Source organism: Mustela nivalis (genome assembly GCF_964662115.1).
Source record: "Mustela nivalis genome assembly, chromosome: 11".
In the NCBI taxonomy this organism is placed as follows: domain Eukaryota; kingdom Metazoa; phylum Chordata; class Mammalia; order Carnivora; family Mustelidae; genus Mustela; species Mustela nivalis.
In genome coordinates, this window is record NC_139030.1 from 3,640,759 (window position 1) to 3,665,098 (window position 24,340).

The following is a 24,340-nucleotide window of genomic DNA, read 5'->3' on the forward strand; positions in this document are numbered from 1 at the left end:
TTGCTCAGAAGCATTCCAGGATGCACCTTGACTGCACCACAGTGGATACACCCAGCTACACCCATTCAGCCATCTCTCACCAAAATGACTAGGAGGAGGAATGCCCAACAGAAGAAAAATACAGAGGGTGGACCTTCTGCAACAGAGCTAACACCTATCAACATAGACAATATGTCGGAAAGAGAATTCAGGCTAACAATAATCTAAGCAATAGCTAGGTTGGAGAAAGCCATGGCTGACCAAATGGAATTGATTAGGGCTGAACTGAAAATGACCAGAGATCATGTTTTCAATATTAGGGAAGAGCTGAAAGCTCTAAGATAAAATTAGTGACCTGGAGGACAAACAGATAGAGAGAAATGAACAGGAGGAAGCCTGGAACAAACAGCTTAGAAGCCACAAAAACAGAATCAGGGAAATAAATGATGCCATAAAATGTTCCAACGTCAGAATTATTGGAATCCCTGAAGGAGAGGAGAAAGAAAGAAGTCTAGAAGGTACAGTGGAACAAGTTCTTCATGAAAATTTTCCAAATCTTGTGAATGGAACCAGCCTTCATGTACTAGAGCCTGAAAGATTTCCCCCTAAGATTACAGATTCTTGAAAGTCGTCGAGACACCTAACAGTGAGAATGAAGAATTATAATGAAAGCAGCTAGGACAAAGAAGAACAATATGTACAGAGGAAAGCCCATCAGAATAACGTTAGACCTGTCCACAAGACCTGGCAAGATATATTCAGGGCACTAAATGAGAAGAACATGCAGCCAAGAATACTTTATCCAGCAAGACTGACATTAAAAGGGATGGAGAGATAAAGAGTTTCCAAGACCGGCAAGGCATAAAAGACTATGCAACCACCAAGCCAATACTGCAGGAAATATTAAGGGGGCTTATTTAAAGGAGGAAAAAGCCCAAGAATCGATTTGAACATAAATATAGAGACAATCTACAGAAAGAAAGACTTCATAGGTAACACGATGTCAATAAAAACGTATCTATCAATAATCACCCTCAATGTGGATGGCCTAAATGAGCCCATAAAAAGGCACAGGGTTGCAGACTGGATAAAACGACAGGACCCATCCATATGTTGTCCACAAGAGACCCATTTTGAACCTAAAGATACACCCAGACTGAAAGTGAAGGAATGGAGAAGCATCTTTCATGCCAATGGACCTCAAAAGAAGGCTGGGGTAGCGATTCTCATATCAGACAAATTAGATTTTAAACTAAAGACTGTAGTCAGAGATCCAGAAGGACACTACATCATTCTTAAAGGGACTATCTACCAAGATGATCTAACAATTGTAAATATCTATGCCCCGAATATGGGAGCAGCCAATTACTTAAGAAAACTGTTAATCAAGATAAAGAGTCAGATTAATATGAATAGCCTAATCATTAGAGATCTTAACATGCCTCTCTCAGAAATAGATCATTGAAGCAGAAAATCAATAAAGAAACAATAGCATTGAATGACACATTGGACCAGATGGACCTCATAGATATATTCAGAACATTCCACCCTAAAACAACACAATACTCATTTTTCTCAAGTGCACACAGAACTTTCTCAAGAATAAACCACATACTGTGTCACAAATCAGGATTCCACTGATACCAAGAGACTGAGATTATTCCCTGCATATTCTCAGATCACAATGGTTTGAAACTGGAGCTCAATCACAGTTCCGAAGGAACTCAAACACCTGGAAGCTAAAGACCACCTTGCTTAAGAATGCTTGGATCAACCAGGAGATCAAGAAAGAACTGAAACAATTCATGGAAACCAATGACAATGAAGATACTTCGATCCAAAATCTATGGGATACAGCAAAGGCGGTCCTAAGGGGGAAATACATAACCATCCAAGCCTCCCTCAAAAAAAATTGGAAAATCCAGAACACAGCAGCTGTCTCTACACCTTAAAGAACTGGAGAATCAACAACAAATCAAAACAACTCCACACATAAGAAGGGAAATAATCAAGATTAGAGCTGAGATGGATGAGGTAGAAACTACAGATACAGTAGAACGTATCAATGAAACTAGAAGCTGGTTTTTGAAATAATCAATAAGATTGATAAATCATTGGCCACAATAATCCAAAAGAAAAGAGAAAAAGCTCAAATACATAAAATTATGAATGAAAAGGGAGAGATCACAACGAACACCAAAGAAGTAAAAACAATCATCAGAAGTTATTATCAAGAGTTATATGCCAATAAGCTAAGCAACCAAGATGAAATGGATGCATTCCTGGAATTCTATAAACTCCCAAAATTGAACCAGGAAAAAATGACAACCTAAAAAGACCAATATCTAGTAACGAGATTGAAGCGGTGATCAAAATCCTCCCAAAAAACAAGAGCCCAGGACCTGATGGGTTCCCTGGGGAATTCTACCAAACTTTCCAAAAAGAAATAACACCTCTTCTCCTGAAGCTGTTTCAAAAACTTGAAGCAGAAGGATAACTTCCAGACTCTTTCTATGAAGCCAGCATTACCCTGATCCCCAAACCAGGCAAAGACCCTACCCAAAAGGAGAATTTCAGACCTATATCACTGATGAATATGGATGCTAAGATTCTCAACAAGATCCTAGCCAACAGGATCGAACAGCACATTAAAACGATTATACACCATGACCAGGTGGGATTCATCCCTGGGCTACCAGGATGGTTCAACATTCGCAAATCAATCAATGCGATAGAACAAATTAATAAGAGAAGACAGAAGAACCACATGGTCCTCTCAATTGATGCAGAAAAAGCATTTGACAAAATCCAACCTCCATTCCTGATTAAAATGCTTCAAAGTATAGGGATAGAGGGAACATTCCTGAGCCTCATCAAAACTATCTATGAAAGACCCACAGCAAATATCATCCTCAATGGGAAAAAGCTTGCATCCTTCCCGTTGAGATCAGGAACACGACAAGGATGCCCACTCTCACCACTCTTGTTCAACATAGTATTAGAAGTCCTAGCCACAGCAACCAGACAACAAAGAGAAATAAAAGGCATCCAAATTGGTAATGAAGAAGCCAAAATCTCTCTCTTTGCAGATGACATGATTTTTTATATGGAAAACCCAAAAGACTCCACCCCCAAACTACTAGAACTCATACAACAATTCAGCAACAGGGGAGGATACAAAGTCAGTGTACAGAAATCAGTGGCTTTCTTATACACTAACAATGAAAATACAGAAAGGGAAATTAGAGAATCGATTCCATTTATTATAGCACCAAGAACCGTAAGATACCTGGGAATAAACCTAACCAAAGCGGTAAAGGATCTGTACTCGAGGAACTACAGAACACTCATGAAAGAAATTGAAGAAGACACAAAAAGATGGAAGACCATTTCATGCTCTTGGATCAGAAGAATAAACATTTTTAAAATGTCTATACTGCCTAGAGCAATCTATACTTTTAATGCTATTCCAATCAAAATTCCACTGGTATTCTTCAAAGTGCTGGAGCAAATAATCCTAAAATTTTCATGAAATCAGAAGAGACCCCGAAATGTTGAAAAACAAAAACAAAACTGGGAGCATCACGTTACCTGATTACAAGCTTTACTACAAAGCTGTGATCACCAAGACAGCATGGTACTGGCATAAAAACAGACACATAGACCAGTGGAACAGAGTAGAGGGTCCAGATATGGACCCTCAATTCTTTGGTCAAATAATCTTTGACAAAACAGGAAAAAATATACAGTGGAAAAAAGACAGTCTCTTCAATTAATGGTGCTGGGAAAACTGGGCAGCTATATGTAGAAGAATGAAACTCGACCATTCTCTTACACCGTACACAAAGATAAACTCAAAATGGATAAAAGGCCTCAATGTGAGACAGAAACTCATCAGAATCCTAGAGGAGATCATAGATAGTAATCTCTTCAATATCAACCACAGCAACTTCTTTCAAGATATGTCTCCAAAGGCAAAGGAAACAAAAGTGAAGATGAACTTTTGGGACTTCATTAAAATCAAAAGCTTCTGCACAGCAAAGGAAACAGTCAACAAAACAAAGAGGCAACTCACGGAACGGGAGAAGATATTTGCAAATGACAGTACAGACAAAAGGTTGATATTCAGGATCTATAATGAACTCTTCAAACTCAGCACACACAAAACAGACAATCATTTCAAAAAATGGGCAGAAGTTATGTACAGACACTTCTCCAATGAAGACATACAAATGGCTATCAGACACATGAAAAAATGTTCATCATCACTAGCCATCAGGGAGATTCAAATTAAAACTACATTGAGATATCACCTTACACCAGTTAGAATGGCCAAAATTAGCAAGACAGGAAAGAACATGTGTTGGAGGGGATGTGGAGAAAGGGGAACCCTCTTCCACTGGTGGTGGGAATGCAAGTTGGTGCAGCCTCTTTGGAGAACAGTGTGGAGATTCCTCAAGAAATTAAAAATAGAACTTCCCTATGACCCTGCCATTGCACTCCTGGGTATTTACCCCAAAGATACAGGTGCTGTGAAAAGAAGGGCCATCTGTACCCCAATGTTTATAGCAGCAATGGCCATGGTCGCCAAACTGTGGAAAGATCCAAGATGCCCTTCAACGGATGAATGGATAAGGAAGATGTGGTCCATATACACTATGGAGTATTATGCCTCCATCAGAAAAGATGAATACCCAACTTTTGTAGCAACATGGACGGGACTGGAAGAGATTATGCTGAGTGAAATAAGTCAAGCAGAAAGAGACAATTATCATATGGCTTCACTTATTTGTGGAGCATAACAAATAGCATGAAGGACATGGGGAGTTAGAGAGGAGAAGGGTGTTGGGGTAAATTGGAAGGGCAGATGAATCATGTGAGACTATGGACTCTGAAAAACAATCTGAGGGTTTTGAAGGGGCCAGGGGTGGGAGGTCCGGGTACCAGGTGGTGGGTATAATAGAGGTCACGCATTGCATGGAGCACTGGGTGTGGTGCAAAAATAATGAATACTTATGCTGAAAATAAAAATTAAATTTAAAAAAAAGAAAATATTTTCTCTCTTTCCATAAGCTCCTTGTTAGTTTTGTTGATTTTTACCTTCTCTGTGCAGAAGTTTTTTACCTTGAGGAAGTCTGATCGTTCATTTTTACTTTTGTTTTCCTTGTATCCAGTAATCTACATAATAGAAATTGCTATGGCCAAAGTCAAAGAGGGTGCTGCTTATGTTCTCCTCTAGGATTTTGATGGATTCCTGTCTCACATTTACATCTTCCATTGATTTTAAATTAATTTTGTGTAAGGTGTAAGACTGTGGTCCAGTTTCATTTTTCTGCTTGTCTTTGTCCTATTTTCCAACAACATTCATAGAACAGACTGTCTTTTTCCATTAAATACTCTTTCCCACTTTGCAAAACTAATTGACCATAGAGTAGAGGGTCCATTTCTGGGTTCTCTACTCTATTCCATTGATATATGGGTCTGTTTTTGTGCCAGTACCATACTGTCTGTGCGATTATAGTTTTGTAATAGAACTTGAAATTTGTAATTGTGATGCCTCCAGTTTTGTTTTTATTTTTCAGGACTGTTTTGGCCACTTGGGTCTCCTGTGGTTCCATACAAATTTTAGAATGTTGTTTTTTTTCCTAGTTCTGTGAAAAGTGCTGGTGATGTTGTGATAGGGATTGCATTAATTGTGTAGATTTCCTTGGGTAGTATAGACATTTTATTATTTATTTATTTATTTATTTTTGGAAGAAGATTTTTTTTTGCATTTATTTATTTTTAGCATATCAGTAGCATTATTTTTTCACCACACCCAGTGCTCCATGCAATCCGTGCCCTCTATAATACCCACCATCTGGTACCCCGACCTCCCACACCCCCTCAGATTGTTTTTCAGAAATTTTAAAAATGGTTGTGCTTCTAATCAATAAGCATGAAATGCTTTTCCATTTCTTTCTATCCTCTTCAATTTCGTTCATATTTATTCTAAGTTTTCAGAGTACAGATCTTTTACCTCTCTGGTTGTGTTTATTTCTAGGTATCTTATAGTTTGGGATGCAGTTGCAAATGGATTCCATTTCTTTATTCCTTTTTCTGCTGCTTCTTTATTGGTATATAGAAATGCAACAGATTTCCATATATTGACTTTATATCCTGCCACTTTGCTGAATTCTTGTATTTGTTCTACCAATTTTTTCAGTGGAGTTTTTTGAGTTTTCAACATAGAGTATCATACCTTCAGCAAAGAGTGAAAGTTTGACTTCTTCCTTGCTGATTTGGATACCTTTTATTTCTTTTTGTTACCTGATTGCTGAAGCTAAGGATTCTATTACTATGTTATATAGTAATGGTAAGAGTAGACATCTTCATCTTGATCCTGATCATACGGGATAAACTCTCAATTTTTCTCCAGAAAAACTGAGAGGTTTTCCCCATTGAGGATGACATTACATTAGGTCTTTCATATATGGCATTTATGATGTTGGGGTATGTCTCATCTCTCCTGACTTTATTGAGATTTTTTATCAAGAATGGATGCTATATTTTGTCAAATACCTTATGATATATCATGTTGATTGATTTGTAAATATCAAAGCACCCCTGCAGCCCAGAAATAAATCCCACTTTATTATGGTGAATCATTCTTTTAATGTACTGTTAGACTTGATTTGCCAGTATCTTATTTAGAATTGTTGCATGCATTTTCATCAGGGATCTTGGCCTGTAAGTCTTCTTTTGAGTGAGGTCTTTATCTGGTTTTGGGATCAAGATAATGGCGGCCTTGTAGAAGGAGTTTGGAAATTTCCTTTCCATTTCTACTTTTTGGAACATTTTGAGAAAAATAGGTATTAACTCTTCTTTAAATAGCTGGTAGAATCCCCCTGGGAAACCATTTGGCTCTGGATTTGTTGAGAGATCTTTTTGATTACTGATTCAGTATCTTCACTGGTTATGGTTCAGCTCAGTTTTTCTATTTCTTCCCATTTAAGTATTGATGATGGTGTGTTTCTAGTTATTTGTCTTTTTCTTCCAGAGTGTTGGCAGATAATTATTCATAATATTCTCTTTCAACTGTTTGTATTTCTGTGGTGTTGATTGTGATCTTTCCTCTTTCTTTCATGATTTTATTAATTTGATTCCTTTCTCTCTCTCTTTTTTGATAAATCTGGCTAGGAGATTATCAATTTTATTAATTCTTTCAAAGAACCAGCTCTTAGTTTCACTTATCTGTTATACTATTTATATTTGTTTGTTTGTTTTTATATTACCTATTTCTGCTCTACTTCTTATTTCCCTTCTTCTGCTGGCTTCAGGCTTTATTGGCTGTTCCTTTTCTTGGTCGTTTAGGTATAAGGTTAGGTTGTGTATTTGAGACTTTTCTTGGTTCTGGAGGTAGGCCTGTATTGCAATATAATTTCCTCTTAGGGCTGTATCCTTTGGTGAATCTCAAAAGTTTTAGACTGTCATGTTTTCATTTTCATTGTTTCCAAGTTTTTAATTTTTTCTTTAATTTTTCTTTAATTTTTTCTTTAATTTCCTGGTTAACCCATTCCTTCTTTGTAGGATGTTCTTTAAACTCCATATATTTCTGGACTCTCCAAATCTTTTTCTTGTAGTTGAATTTAGGTTGCATATATTGTGGTCTGAAAATATGCATGGTATAATATCCATCTTTTTTATACTTATTGTGGACTGATTTGTGACCCAGTATGTGATCTATTCTGGAGAATGTTCTGTGTGCACTAGGACAGAATGTGTATTCTGCTGCTTTAGGAAGAACTGTTCTGAATATACCTGTCAAACTTATCCAGTCTAGTGTGTCATTCAAAGCCATTGTTTCCTTGTTGATTTTCTGCTTAGATGATCTATCCATTGCTATTGGTGGAGTGTTAAGTCTCCTAAAATTATTGTATTATTATCAATGAGTTTCTTTATGTTTGTTATTAATTGATATGTGTGTATGTGTGTGTGTGTGTGTGTGTGTGTATATATATATATATATATATATATATATATATATATAGTACTCCCAAGTTGGGGGCATAAGTATTTACAATTGTTAGATCTTCTTGGTGGATAGACCCCTTAATCATGATATAATGCTCTTCTTCATGTCTCAATACTGTCTTCATTTTAAAATGTAGTTTGTCTGATATAAGTAGGCTTTTTCTACAACCATTCACCCGACAGATGATGCTTCATCCAGTCACTTTCAATCTTCAGATGTCTTTAGGTCCAAAATGAGTCTCTTGTAGGCAGCATATAAATGGGTCTTCTTGTTTTGTTTTGTTTTGTTTTATTGTTTTCCATTCTGATACCCAATATCTTTTGGTTGGAGCATTTTGTCTATTCATATTCAGAGTTATTACTGAAAAGTATAAATTTAGTGCCCTTGTGTTACCTGTAGAGTTGGTGTTTCTGGTAATGTTTTCTGGTCCTTTCCAACCTCTGTTGCACTGGAGTCTTTTTCCCCCACTCAAAGAGTCCCCCTTACTATTTCTTGCAGGGCTGGTTTAGACGGCATAAACTCTTTTAGTTTCTGTTTGTCTGAGAAACTCTTAATCTCTCCTTCTATTCTAAAAGAGAGCCTTGCTGTATAAAGTATTCTTGGTTGCATATTTTTTCCCATGTACCATGTTGAATATATCCTGCCATTCGCTTGTGGCTTGTCATGTTTCTGTAGACCTATCTGCTGTGAAACTGGTTTGTCTTCCCAGTAGACAGCATAGGATTTTTATTTGCCTCTTGCTGCTTTCAGGATTCTTTCCTTGTCTGTGTATTTTGTAGTTTAAGGATCTTTTTTTGCCTCTTGCTGCTTTCAGGATTCTTTCCTTGTCTGTGTATTTTGTGACTTTGTCTATGATATGCCTTGGCAATGGCCAGCTTTTGTTAAATTAATGGGATTTCTCTGTGTTTCTTGGATTTTGAACATGGAGGTCCATCTCTCCTTAAAGGCAACCAAAGAACTGCAAGCCAAAGGAGGAGGGAAAGCTAAAGGGACCCATGCATGCTAGGAAGCAAAGATCTTCCACCAGTAAGGAGAGGGGTGGCTTTTCATGAAGTGACAGGCAAACAGCTGCTAGAAAGCCCACATCTTGATAGAGAGTCTATTTCTACTTATTCATGTGGCTCTAGTCTGGTGTCTTTAAGTCACTTGCTTGAAGATTTCAAGTTATCAGAATGTCACCCAGCCCTCCACAGGGATGGGTCCCTGTGAAGGTCTGAAGAGTTCAACACAGCTGGGAGTAGCTGTCCCCAGTACCCCTTGGGATATGTTAACTCCATGGGGTGGGGCACATGGGGGACAACCACCCTGGACTAGCCCTAGAGGAAGATGCATCAAGGCTGTGCCTCCCTCTTCCTGCAAAGCTATCCAGGCTTCACACAGCTTTGCTTCTCTGGCCACCTTGAGAAGCTGCCTATTGGGCCTCTGACCTACCCTGGCCCCATGTTCTTAGGTGGCCTCACCTCTGGATTTGGCTCAAATGCCAGCTTCCTGCCCTCCTTCCCTGCTTCCAGGCTCTGACTGTCCTGGGGGGGTGACACCCAAAGAAAAGTCACCAGGGTAGCCTGGATTTCAAAAGCCTTCACCTAGAATGCCAGGCAAGCTTTCTGCAGACAGGCTGAGGGGAGGATGCCAGGAGACAGGATGCCAGGCCCAGAGAATTTATCAGCTTATCCCAGAAGGTCAGGAACTCTAGCCCCTGGGCCAGGTTTTCAGCAAAATGTTCCTGGGACAGAATGTTGCATGTAGTTAGGCTGTGGCAACACTGGGCTGCACCTGGCCTTTCCCTCATGCCACCCAGAGACAAAGCTTTCTGGAGTGCAGGACAGTATCTATAGGTCTCAAGGTATCCACTGAGTTCAGGTGTGGCTCCAGTCCTCCAAATGTGCTAAGCCTTTATCACCTTCCTGACCCTGGACCATCTCTAGTCTCCAAGCTTGTATCCTCATCTAATTTCTACCCCTCCAGGCCCCTCCTGTCACCTCTCTCATAGATCTAGAACAAGGGTCAACAAGCTAAATCAAGCTCACCCTTGTTTTATATATTTTTTTATAATTTTATATCTTTAGAATTTTATATATATTTTATAAATAATTTTTTACTGAAACAGGTCATAATCACTCATTTATGTATCATTTATGGCTGCCTTTGGGCTACAACAGCAAAATTAAACATGGCACTATTGGTTTGAAATGCTCTCAGGAGCCTCCTGGTATAATCTGAAACTGATTCCTGTACTCAGAGGGCAGGGAGAGACCAAAGAAAGAGACAGGCTACTCTAAGATGATAGATGGCAGGTTTTTCCTTACTTGTTTGTTTGTTTTAAGACTTCTATTAATGGATGCTTGCTGTTTGTTGACATTTTTATTTTTAAAAATCAAGTTGTGAATACTTATTACAAATTAAAAATGAGTTTCTTAAAAATCTCAACTTGACCAGACATGAGACAACTAAAAACCTTTAAATGTGTACTGAGAAAAACCAAGCTTTAAAACCAACCAAGAAACAAACAAACACGTTTGTCATTACCAAAAAGAGACCTCTTTAGGTAAAAATAATAAAAATCCTATGCTGCACAGATAATGCAGACAGTTCTGTTTATCTTGTCAATGGACAAAAAGCAAGCACTTAAGGTGTTCAGCTTCAAGCTTTTGTTTATTTCTTATTGCTGGAATTTCATCTTTATTTCTTTGTGTTGGATGACTAAACCAGATGATGGCAGAGATGGTAAACCAGCATTTACTCAGCCCCACCCTGCTCAGCCTCGAGAATGGATGAATTCTCAGCTAGTGGATCGGTTGCTTTTGTCTCTTTTCCATCTTGTGGTTTAGGGGTTTCTGGGCATCTGCCTCAGTAATTGAAGTTGCAGTTGTACTGACCTCATCTTGATTTTGTTGGGTCTCATCTTCATTTTTCCTTATCTTCCTCACTGCCGTTCTCTCTACACTGTCTTTGGTGAGGAGTACCCCTGTGGGATTGTGGCCTATAACCCTAATACATATTCTGTCTCAGTGATCTACCTTGTTCTGCACCCTGGTTGTCAGCACCTTCCATCACTTCTCCCTGCTCAGGAGTATTGTAATATTGTGGTTGATGCCCATAGGGTCTCTGCATATAGTAAGGTGGGAACCATCACCTGCAGTAGGGCTAGCACTTTTGGGCCTGGCTTTCAAGAGCACTTTCCAACCCCACTCTTGTGATAATTATGCTGGGAATTGCATGGAGGACCCCTGAGATGTGGATGGTGTCTATAATGGTTAAGGTCCACTGCATACTTACTGTCTTGCACTAGAACTTTACCAGAGCCTGTCACATTGCTGCCTCTGCACCCTTTTATCTTTCAAGGACATCAAACTCCACAGTCTCTCCATCTCCTGCACTGCAAAGGTACTTTCTGGGGTTATTCTTCTTTTTGGCAGTATGGTGTACAAATACATCTTCCTTGGTGTCATTTCTATTGATGAAACCATATCCATTTCTTATATTGAACCATTTTACTGTCTCAAAACCTTCGTTGCAAAGACCTTCTTGTCCCAGCCTCCAGGTGCCAAAAATGCGAGGCCACCCAGGCCACCGCTCTCCATGGAGCTGCTGGTGGTGTCGGCAGCACTGTGGGTGGAGTGGTGGGTGGCTGCTGGATCTCAGCCTTGCTGCTCATGGTTGCAGTGATAGTGACTCAGACAGGCTGTGGCAGCTGCAGCTCCTCTCAGTGTGTGATGGTTAGCTAGGCCCATGGCAACTGTGAGGTTACTCAGGGCTCTCTGAGGTCCACTCTCCACTCCCACTACCAATAAAACTTGGTAGGGAGCAGTTTTAATAAGCAAAGGGAAGTTATGTACAAGATTTTTCTTGGATGGAAGCAAAATTAATGGATTCCTGCCTCCACTCACCAAATCTTAAAAGTTAACAAAGTGATTTACCTGGATTCAGACCAGTATACCATATAGGTGTTCTCAATAGCACATCATTACCTTAAGCCTGTGTTCTTGGAGCAGCCTCTGGGAGCAGGAACAGCAAATACAACCCATGTTCCAAGGACAAAGGAGAGTAGGAAGTCTCTGAGAGTCCTGGTCTAGATCTCAAGTCAATCAGAAATCATGTCCATCCCATGACATTTCACAACAGGCACTACCTGTGACAGAGATAATGTAGCCCAAAAATCCTAAAGAGTACTCTCTTGCCCTTTACAGAAGTTTGTCAACCCCCAATTTCACCACACAGATTCTCCCTCAACCACTCCCAGCATCTCCCAATGAACATAGGATTAGTGGCTCAGAATTAGGCCTTCTGAATTCTGACCATTTCTCTACCACTCTCTGCAGAAACTTTCCCTTCTTATCCTGAACTTGAGATTGTCTAGGTCTGCACTTTGCAGGAACAATTCATTTAATGTTACACATTGGTTGTATGGTCTACAAACACATGTGTGACCAGGTTATGAATGTGCATGGTTCTTTCTATGCAGTGCTGAAGATATCCTTGAATAAGTCAGCATCTTTATTCAGCTCCTCATCTAATCCACACATAATAAGAAAATGGAAGGATTCCCTTGGAAATTATTGTCTGGGGGAGAAATCAATTATTTACAACTCCTATTTGGTTAAGTAATCATTCTTAATGCCTAGAGAGGTTTCCTCACAGGGCTCATAAAAATGCAATAACATAAAATATCATGTCCACAGCACCTGCTTTGACATATGGAGGGGAAGTGCCCATTATACAGACCTCGTCCAAGTCTGAGCTTGAAAAACAATTGTATCCCACCTTCTTGCTCTTCCCTGACACAAGAAAGGACATGCCCCCTGCCCCATGGTAGATGCCCCACAGTCATGACCTAGAAGAAGAAGACATTGGAAGCAATGCTGAACAGAGTCAAACAGCAACAACCACCGTCAACACCAACATATAACATATGCAAAGTAAGTATGGTTGCAAGGCACTGAGACTGTGGGTTTGTTTGTTATTCAGTGAAGCTGACTAATAGAGATAGAATTATCTGGATTTTCCAGGGTCCTTCTTACCTAAAACAACTTTAATCTTTTGATGACCTCAACTTTTATGCTAACATCTCCAAAATGTATTCCTGACCTCCAAAACTATTGTCTGCCTACCAGTTGTCTTCCTAGCAAGTTTTAGAGGCATCCTGATCACAATAATCCAAAAGCAAACTCATCCTCTTTCCTAAGATACTGTTTTCTTTACCTAGTGTTCCTGTGGCAGCTTGAATCGCATCTATTTAAGCTGGAACCACATTTCCCAGATCACTGACCCCGTGTAGTTCCAGGGTAGCATAATTACAGAAGTAGTTACATTTGTGGAAGATTTAAAGGTATAGCTAACGCAGCAGCCATTGTGCATTATGTGCTCCAAAGGTTGATGGTACAAGGCCAGCTTCTCTTCCAAGTTGCTAGTACAAGTCAAATACTGGGGCCCTGAGAACTCAACCAGGAACATGCAGCAGGTATGGGGTCAAAGCAGGGAGGCAATCCTGTTTGTGTAGGCAGAACTGTAGGCACAGGAACAATGCTTATGAGGCACACTGAGTCAGACATGGGCATGCCTGCTTCAAGGGGCAGAAGAAGATGAGGCCTGTGATCAAGGTCATTCCAGAGCAAAAGGTGAACACAGAGAACTTAATGGTAAAACTGAGGAAAAGTACTCTCAGAACACAAAACAGGTCAGATGGTGAGCCACACAGACTGCAGAGCTGGGGGTAGTGTGTTGTGCTGGGTGGTGACAGGCTGAGTCTCAGGTGGGCTTTCCTCAAGGACACTGGATGATCTTGTCCCAATACATCACCTCCCTGGTTCTTTGTATTTCCCCATGTGTAATGAGGGAAGTGGGACAAATGATAGTTCTCTCAAGTCCTTTTAAGTTTTGGCTTAAACAATATAATTTTATGTTTTGCAGTTCATTCCACTAGCTATTTTTGCATTTTCTAAAAGGAAATTAATTTTCTTCTGTGTTTTGTTTTCCTTCTACTGCCCTCCTTTCCACCACAACCCTGTATTCAGAATTATGCAAACTGCATTTGCCACCCAAGGTGAAGCTGATTAAAATGCTAAACAAAACCTTAAGAGAGTGTCTGCCACCATTTCATCTTCCTTAACACTAGTGAGAAAGCATCAGTCCTCATGCAGAGCTTCCTGTTCAGATCCCAGACACATGCAATCATTAACAGGGATTAATAGGCACAGGAAAAATCATGTTTAAAGGTACATGGTGAGCATTAAAATCACTGATTGGTAGAATGATTCTGAGAGTCTTATTGAGACATAGCCTCCCTTTCCCCTTCCTTTACCCCCCACAACCACACAAACTTTTATTAGCATAACTTTAAATTTCTAGTACTCACTTCAGTGGCTAAAAATTTAATAAAAAGCACCCCCAGGGGGCTTTCTCAAAAATCTTCTTTATTTTATATGAGATGGTTTGAATTATAGTAAGAAAAATCCCAGCTGCAGAAAAGAATCAGCAATTCAACAATATTTGTCTCTGAGAATCCAATCAAAATGACACACACACACACACACACACACACACACACACACACACACCAAAAAAAAACAAGGTACAAAGAATATGCAGTTAACTCTTAGCAGCGTTTGTTCTTGAACCATCTTCTTCTTGGATTCTGTGCCATTTTCTGATATCTGTCTTTCTATACCTCCCATTTCCCAAGCTGCTTCTCAGCCTCCTCTATACTCACTCCCTAGGCTCTGACTACAGAGGTCTGAACTACACAAGATGTCATCCTGTTCCCCCCACTTCTTCTAGATGCCTTGCCTTGATAAACACCAATCACAGACACCATCTATATGCCAGAATCTCATCCATTTATGTGCCCAGTACTAACTTCATCTGTGACCTCCATATCAACTTTCATCCTACCCTACCTTGAACTCTCTTCTTTGGTATTTCAAAAGTACAGCAAACTTGGTAGGTCCAGCTGATATCATCTTGTTCCTCATACCAGCTAAGTTCTTCTCCAGTGTCCCCATCCCAGTGGAGCCTCCATCAATTCAATCACACAAGCCAAAACCTAAGAACATCTATAATTGTCCCTCTCCTTCCTCATCCCATGACCAGGCCATCAGTGAGTCAGTAGATATTGACTTCTAAATCAGATAGATATATAGTTTATAGGTAGATGATGATAGATGATAGACAGATAGATACACAATCTTTCAATACACATTCTGAAAAATACATATATTAGATTTTATCCCATATAAGTAGTGAAAATACATCAATTTTAAATATATATAAATATATACATGACACAAATTTAGTCACAAAATTTGGTCATGTGTAAAGCCAAAAAATAATGTCAAATAATTCCCTAAAACAGAAATCATGTGAACCAAAATCATTAGCCATGATGCAGTAGAATTTAATATGGACTTCAAAAGGTTAGACCTCCAAAAAATCTATTAACTCTAAGATTTTTAAATATATTTCTCAGGGGCACCTGCATACCTCAGTCAGCTGAGCATCTGACTCTTGATTTTGGCTTAGGTCATGATCTCAGGATCCTAGGATGGATCCCCATGTTGGGCTCTTCACTCAGTGGGGAGTCTGCTTGTCTCCCTCTCCCTCTGCCCCTTCCTCTGCTCACATGGTCTCTCTCTCTTTCTCAAATAAATAAATAAATCTTTTTTTTTTCCTTATGGAATTGGGCATGCTTTACCATGCAATATTCTTTTATTTTTTTAATTTTTTTAAAATTTATTTTCAGAGTAACAGTATTCATTGTTTTTGTACCACACCCAGTGCTCCATGCAATCTGTGCCCTCTCTAATACCCACCACCTGGTTCCCCCAACTTCCCACTCCCCACCACTTCAAACCCCTCAGATTGTTTTTCAGAGTCCATAGTCTCTCGTGGTTCACCTCCCCTTCCAATTTCCCTCAATTCCTTTCTCCTCTCCATCTCCACATGTCCTCCATGCTATTTGTTATGCTCTACAAATAAGTGAAACCATATGATAATTAACTCTCTCTGCTTGACTTATTTCACTCAGCATAATCTCTTCCAGTCCCGTCCATGTTGCTACAAAAGTTGGGTATTTATCCTTTCTGATGGAGGCATAATATTCCATAGTGTATTTGGACCACATCTTTCTTATCCATTTGTCCGTTGAAGGGCATCTTGGTTCTTTCCACAGTTTGGCGACCGTGGCCATTGCTGCTATAAACATTGGGGTACAGATGGTCCTTCTTTTCACTAGATCTGTATCTTTGCAGTAAATACCCAATAGTGCAATTGCAGGGTCATAGGGAAGCTCTATTTTTAATTTCTTGAGGAATAATAATAATATAATAATAATAAGGGGCTACACCATAAATAAATCTTTTTTAAAAATAATATATTTGGGGGGGGAAAGATGGTGGGGAAGTAGGAGGAGACGTCTTTTCAACCTGTACCCCAGAGTGAGCTGATTACCTATCAAAGAACTCCGATCACCCATGAAATCAGCCTGAGATCAGAATTATACACATCTGGATCTCTACAGGGGCAGAAGACGCCAGTGGGCAGGTAAAGCAGAGTGGGAACTGTGGACTGATATCAGAAGATAAACAAAAGGGGGAGGGAGCCACCAGAGGCGACCGGTTGGAAAGTAATACTCCAATACGAGCAAGAGTGCCCTGCGTCTGGGGACTAGCATTAATTTGGAGACTGGTTGAAAGCACTGCAAAAGAGCAAAGGATCGCAGGGGGAAATTGCGGGAATCAGGGTGGCTAGGGATAGGGGCTTAAGTCCCGGGTCCCAGGACAGCCTCCCCTGGTGCTGAGGCAGAGAGAGTGTGGTGGAGAAACCAGCTCTTGGTCCCTAAGCCGCCAACATGGATAAGAACGCATAGGGTCCATTTCCTGTAAGGGGATGGGAGCCACGCTGGATGACAGAATGTGCGAGCCCTGCTATAGAGCCTGAGATACTCCCCTGAGAGAGGTGCAAAGGCCCAGCCGGCGCCCTTTGATACGCGCCATTGTTTCAGAGCCTAAAACGCTGGCACCAAACTCTCCCCCCAGAGAGGTGCACAGAAGGCCCAGCCTGGTGCTTTCAGACCTGAGATCCATTCTCAGAGCCTGAGACCTGCGCGCGACCCACAGCCTCCCCTGAAATTGGTGCACACAAGCCAGGTACTCTTAGACCCAGAAAGCCTGGGCCAGCGGGAAAATCTCAGTGAGCAATTGCTGCTTGGAACCTCTCTGGTGGTCTGGAGCTTCTCAGAAAGCCGCCACTGCCTTGGCTTTGGGTACAAGCAAAAGATCCTGCATTCCCAGGGACCCTGAATTGGAACCTGCTCTGCCAGTGGCCAAGAGGGAGCTTAATTTAGGCTCTGCAGCCAGACTGAGGCTTCTCTCTGAGAAGGAGATCAGGGTGTGGTTTGTTTTCCTCTAAAACTACAAAAACCATCAAAAGCGGTCAAAGTGAGAGAAAAAAAAAGTGAACAAACATAAAAACCGCCAGAGAACAAAAGCTTAAAAAATCCAGTTTCCTCAGAGCCCACCCCCTTGAGGGGGGCAGGAGGATTTAACTCAGGGAACATCATTGACTGAAAAACCACGTGGCAGACCCCTCCCACAGAAAACAAACCAAGAAAGAAAAAAAAAAAAAAGAGGAAAAAAAAAGACTATAAGAGAACAACCACTACTTCATAGGAAAACTTTTATTTTTCACTCTTTCCCACTATTCTGGGTCATTTTTTTTTTTATATATAGATTTTTTAACCTATTTACCATCACAGCGAGCTGTACAGTACATCAAATTCCATAATAACTTTCTAACATGAACTTTTTGATACATACACCTATGTTTTTCTTTTGCATTTCTATTTTTTGAATTCCTTTTCTATAATTTTAGTTTAGTTTAGTCTAGTTTATTCCTTTTTATTTTTTATCTTCTAATATTCATATACAGTTAAACTTCAAAGTAATCCCCTTTCCCCAATCAATACTACCCCTATAGGTAAACCAATTTTTAATCCCCCTTTATCTTAAGAAAGTTGAGTCCTTTAACAAAGATATCAAGATACATTCAGGAAGAATCAAAACAACCTTTTTCGCACACACTGAGAATTTATAAGAAATCTGCCATCTTCTTCTTCCACCAGTGATTCTGTGTTTTTGTGTTCGTCCTGATAGTATATAAATCTTACACTTGGGGTTCTTTTTGATGAGGTTCTTCCTTTATTTGCATATATCTAATTTTTCTCTTGTCATATACTGTATCAGACCTTTTGTTTGTCTGTTTTTGTTTGTCTACTTCATAAATCTTATCTTGAGGCCCATTTGGACCAAACCTTCTCTTTCATCTTCCCTTCCTTTCCTGTCTCACTCTCTCTCTCTTTGTTTTTCTTTTTTTTTTTTTTTTCTTTTTCTTTTCTTTTGTCTCTCATTTGGGTGGGGAATCCTGATTGCTCAGAAGTGTTCCAGGGTGCACCTTGACTGCACCACAGTTGATACATCCAGCTACACTGTTCAGTCATCTTCCACCAAAATGACTAGGAGAGGGAATGCCCAACAGAAGAAAAATACAGATGATGGACCTTCTGCAACAGAGCTAACGGCTATCAACATAGACAATATGTCAGAAAGAGAATTCAGGCTAACAATTATCCAGGCAATAGCTAAGTTGGAGAAAGCCATGGATGACCAAACAGAATTGATTAGGGCAGAGCTGAAAGCGACAAATGGATGTGCACAATGTTAGGGCAGAGCTTAAAGCTACCAGGGAGGAGGTTCACAATGCTCTCAATGAGTTCCAATCTAATCTAAACTCTCTCAAAGCTAGGGTAACTGAGAAAGAAAATAGAATTAGTGATCTGGAGGACAAATAGATAGAGGGAAAGGATCCAGGAGGAAGCATGGAAAAAACAGCTTAGAAACCATGAAAACAGAATCAGGGAAATAAATGATGCCATGAAGCATTCCAATGTCAGGATTATTGGAATCCCTGAATGGGAGGAGAAAGAAAGAAGTCTAGAAGATATAGTGGAACAAGTCTTTCATGAAAATTTTCCCAATCTTGCGAATGGAACCAGCGTTCATGTACTAGAGGCTGAACAGTGTCCACCCAAGACATTCCAAAAAAACATCACAACACCTGAAAGTCAAATTGAGGAATTATAATTGTAGGTAAAATCTCTTGAAAGCCGCAAGGGCAAAGAGGCTCCTTACCTACAAAGGAAAGCCCATCAGAATAACATCAGACCTGTACACAGAGACCTGGCAAGCCAGAAAAGGTTGCCAAGTTATATTCAGGTTACTAAATGAGATGAACATGAAGCCAAGAATACTTTATCCAGCAAGACTGAGATTCAATGGATGGAGAGATAAAGAGTTTCCAAGACCGGCAAGGCTTAAAAGACTATGAAACCACCAAGCTGACACTGCAGGAAATATTAAAGGGCATTCTTTAAACTCGATGTCAATAAAAAGGTATCTATCAATTATCACTCTCAATATGAATGGCCTAAATGCACCCATAAAACATCACAGGGTTGCAGATTGCAAAAAACAACAGGACCCATCCATATGTTGTCTACAAGAGACCCATTTTGAACCTAAAGATACACCCAGATTGAAAGTGAAGGGATGGAGAAGCATTTCTCATGCCAATGGGCCTCAAAAGAAGGCTGGGGTAGCGATTCTCATATCAGATAAATTAGATTTTAAACTAAAGACTTTAGACAGAGATACAGAAGGACACTACATAATCCTTAAAGGGACTATCCACCAAGATGATCTAACAATTGTAATAATCTATGCCCCCAATATGGGAGCAGCCAATTACTTAAGAAAACTGTTAATCAAGATAAAGAGTCATATTGAAATGAATACACTAATCGTAGGAGATCTTAACACACCTCTCAGAAATAGATCATTGAAGCAGAAAATCAATAAAGAAACAAGAGCATTGAATGACACATTGGACCAGATGGACCTCATAGATATATACAGAACATTCCACCCTAAAACAACACAATACTCATTCTTCTCAAGTGCACATGGAACCTTCTCAAGAATAGACCACATACTGGGTGACAAATCAGGACTCAACTGATACCAAAAGACTGAGACTATTTCCTGCAAATTTTCATATCACAATGCTTTGAAACTGGAGCTCAATCACAAGGAAAAGTTCAGAAGGAACTCAAACACCAGAAAGCTAAAGGCCACCTTGCTTAAGAATACTTGGATCAACCAGGAGATCAAAGAAGAACTGAAACAATTCATAGAAACCAATGAGAATGAAGACACTTCGGTCCAAAATCTATGGGATAAGCAAAGGCAGTCCTGAGGGGGAAATACATATCTATCCAAGCCTCCCTCAAAAATTCGAAAAATCCAGAACACAACAGCTGTCTCTCCACCTTAAAGAACTGGAGAATCAACAACAAATCAAAACAACTCCACACATAAGGGAAATCTTCAAGATTAGAGCTGAGATGGATGAGGTAGAAACCAGAGATACAGTAGAACGTATCAATGAAACTAGAAGCTGGTTTTTGAAATAATCAAAGATTGATAAACCATTGGCCAAGATAATCCAAAAGAAAATAGAGAAAGCCCAAAATCATAAAATTATGAATGAAAAGGGAGAGATCACAGTGAACACCAAGGAAGTAGAAACAATCATAAGAAGTTATTATCAACAGTTATAGGCCAATAAGCTTAGCAACCTAGATGAAATGGATGTCTTCCTGGAAAACTATAAGCTCCCAAATCTGAACCAGGAAGAAATCGACAAGCTGAATAGACCGATATCTAGTAACGAGATTGAAGCAGTGATCAAAAACCTCCCAAAAACAGAGCCCAGGACCTGACAGATTCTCTGGGTAATTCTACCAAACTTTCCAAGAAGAAATAACACCTCTTCTCCTGAAGCTGTTTCAAAAAATTGAACCAGAAGGAAAACTTCCAGACTCTTTCTATGACGCCAGCATTACCCTGATCCCCAAACCAGGCAAAAACCCTACCCAAAAGGAGAATTTCAGACCAATATCACTAATGAATATGGATGCTAAGATTCTCAACAAAATCCTAGCCAACAGGATCCAACAGCACATTAAAAAGATTATCCACCATGATCAGGTACGATTCATCCCTGGGCTACAAGGATGGTTCAACATTCGAAAATCAATCAATGTGATACAACAAATTAATAAGAGAAGACAGAAGAACCACATGGTCCTCCCAATTGATGCAGTAAAAGCATTTGAAAAAATCCAGCATCTGTTCCTGATTAAAACGCTTCAAAGTATAGGGATAGAGGGAACATTCCGGAACTTTATCAAATCTATCTATGAAAGACCCACAGCAAATATCATCCTCAGTGAGAAAAAGCTTGCAGCCTTCCCATTGAGATCAGGAACACAACAAGGATGCCCACTCTCACCACTCTTGTTCAATATAGTATTAGAAGTCCTAGCCACAGCAATCAGACAACAAAGAGAAAATTGGCAATGAAGAAGTCAAACTCTCTCTATTCACAGATGACATGATTCTTCATATGGAAAAAACAAAAGACTCCACCCCAAACTACTAGAACTCATGCAACAATTCAGCAACGTGGCAGGATACAAAGTCAATGTGCAGAAATCAGTGGCTTTCTTATACACTAACAATGAAAATACAGAAAGCGAAATTAGAGAATCAATTCCATTTACTATAGCACCAATAACCGTAAGATACCTGACAATAAACCTAATCAAAGAGATGAAGTATCTGTACTTGAGGAACTACAGAACACTCATGGAAGAAATTGAAGAAGACACAAAAAGATGGAAGACCATTCCATGCTCTTGGATTGGAAGAATAAACATTGTTAAAATGTCTATACTGCCTAGAGAAATCTATAATTTTATTGCCATTCCAATCAAAATTCCACCAGTATTCTTCAAAGAGCTGGAGCAAATGATCCAAAAATTTGTATGGAATCATAAGATACCCCGAATCACTAAGGAAATGTTGAAAAACAAAAATAAAACTGGAGGCATCACGTTTCCTGATTTCAAGCTTTATTACAAAGCTGTGATCACCAGGACAGCATGGTACTGGCATAAAAACAGACACATAGACCATTGGAACAGAGTAGAAAGCCCAGATATGGACCCTCAACTCTATGGTCAATTACTCTTCGACAAAACAGGAAAAAATATACAGTGGAAGAAAGACAGTGTCTTCAGTAAATGGTGCTGGGAAAACTAAACAGCTATATGTAGAAGAATGAAACTCGACCATTCTCTTACACCGTACACAAAGATCAACTCAAAATAGATAAAAGACCTCAACGTGAGACAGGAAATCAAAATCCTAGAGGAGAACATAGGCAGTAATCTCTTCGATATCAGCCACAGCAACTTCTTTCAAGATATGTCTCCAAAAGCATAGAAAACAAAAGCAAAAATGAACTTCTGGGACTTCATCAAAATCAAAAGCTTCTGCACAGCAAAGGAAACAGTCAAAAAAACAAAGAGGCAACCCACGGAATGGGAGAAGATATTTGCAAATGACAGTACAGACAAAAGGTTGATATCCAGGATCTAAAATGAACTCCTCAAACTCAACACACACAAAACAGGCAATCATATCAAAAAATGGGCAGTAGATATGAACAGACACTTCTCCAATGAAGACATACAAATGGCTATCAGACACATGAAAAAATGTTCATCATCACTAGCCATCAGGGAGATTCAAATTAAAACCACATTGAGATATCACCTTACATCAGTTAGAATGGCCAAAATTAGCAAGACAGGAAAGAACATGTGTTGGAGGGGATGTGGAGAAAGGGGAACCCTCTTCCACTGGTGGTGGGAATGCAAGTTGGTGCAGCCTCTTTGGAGAACAGTGTGGAGATTCCTCAAGAAATTAAAAATAGAACTTCCCTATAATCCTGCAATTGCAGTCCTGGGCATTTACCCCAAAGATACAGATGTCATGAAAAGAAGGGCCATCTGTACCCCAATGTTTATAGCAGCAATGGCCATGGTCGCCAAACTGTGGAAAGAACCAAGATGCCCTTCAACAGATGAATGGATAAGGAAGATGTGGTCCATATACACAATGGAGTATTATGCCTCCATCAGAAAGGATGAATACCAACTTTTGTAGCAACATGGACGGGACTTGAAGAGATTATGCTGAGTGAAACAAGTCAGGCAGAAAGAGTCAATTATCATATGGTTTCCCTTATTTCTGGAGCATAACAAATAGCATGGAGGACATGGGGAGTTAGAGAGAAGGGAGTTGGGATAAATTGGAAGGGGAGGTGAACCACGAGAGACTATGGACTCTGAAAAAGAATCTGAGGGGTTTGAAGTGGTGGGGGGGTGGGAGGTTGGGGTACCAGGTGGTGGGTATATTAGAGGGCACAGATTGCATGGAGCACTGGGTGTGGTAAAAAAATAATGAATACTGACATGCTGAAAATAAATTAATTAATTTAATAAAATAATAATAATATATTTTTCAATAGTTCTCAGGCTAAAAAGAAATCAAAACTGAAATTTATTTATATTTTATTATATTATGTTAGTCACCATACAGTACGTCATTAGTTTTTGATATAGTGCCCAAGACTCATTGTTTATGTATAACACCCAGTGCTCCATGCTATTTAGAAAAATAACAACATAGGACTATAAACAGAACAGAAAGATATAGTCAAAGAAGCTCTCAGAGGAAGATTAATTGCCATGATTATTCATTATTAAAGGTGAGCAATATCAGAGATCAGTGAATCAAGTTTTTCATGCAAGAATGTAGATTTAAAAAAAAATAACAAAATAAAGTCAAGTATAACACAAGATATACACCTATGCCTGATCCTAAAATTACAGAAGGGAGTACATGATAACTCCAATCAAACAGTGCCAATTTACCAAGGAATACAAAGGTAAAGACCATAAAATAGGCATAAATCAAGTCTAACAATTACCAACTGTCATCTCTGAAATGCAAAGATAATTAAATTTACATGTTGTCTCTTCCTATATTTCCGAGGTAGAGCTCAGAATTATGGTGCAGATGCATGACTCAGACCAACTGCCAGAGCTGAGTTTGGAAGTGAGCATTGATTGCAAGACCGCCCCACTCAGGAAGTAAGGAGAAAAATAAAATTCACAAAGTATTTCTCCAAGGGGGAGAAATTAGAATGAATTCGTTGATGCCATTAGGTGATCAACCAGCCACCTCAGGAAAAGAGACATCTGTCTTTGTTTCTCAGTTTTCCTGATATCTTCCTCATCATTGTACTTCAGAGGCATCAGTGATAGGAAGGCTGACCTAAGCAGGTATCTGTGTACCTTTCCTGCATGTCAGAACACCTGATATGTCA

General features: G+C 39.6%; 1 pseudogene across 1 annotated transcript; it reads right to left on the minus strand.

Annotated features, from left to right (window-relative positions):
• Positions 1 to 10,729: 10,729 nt before the first annotated feature.
• On the minus strand, positions 10,730 to 11,648 carry LOC309843760 (Y-box-binding protein 1 pseudogene; annotated as a pseudogene). The gene has a single exon. The product of its transcript is annotated as a Y-box-binding protein 1 pseudogene (transcript).
• Between the last annotated feature and the right edge of the window lie 12,692 nt (positions 11,649 to 24,340).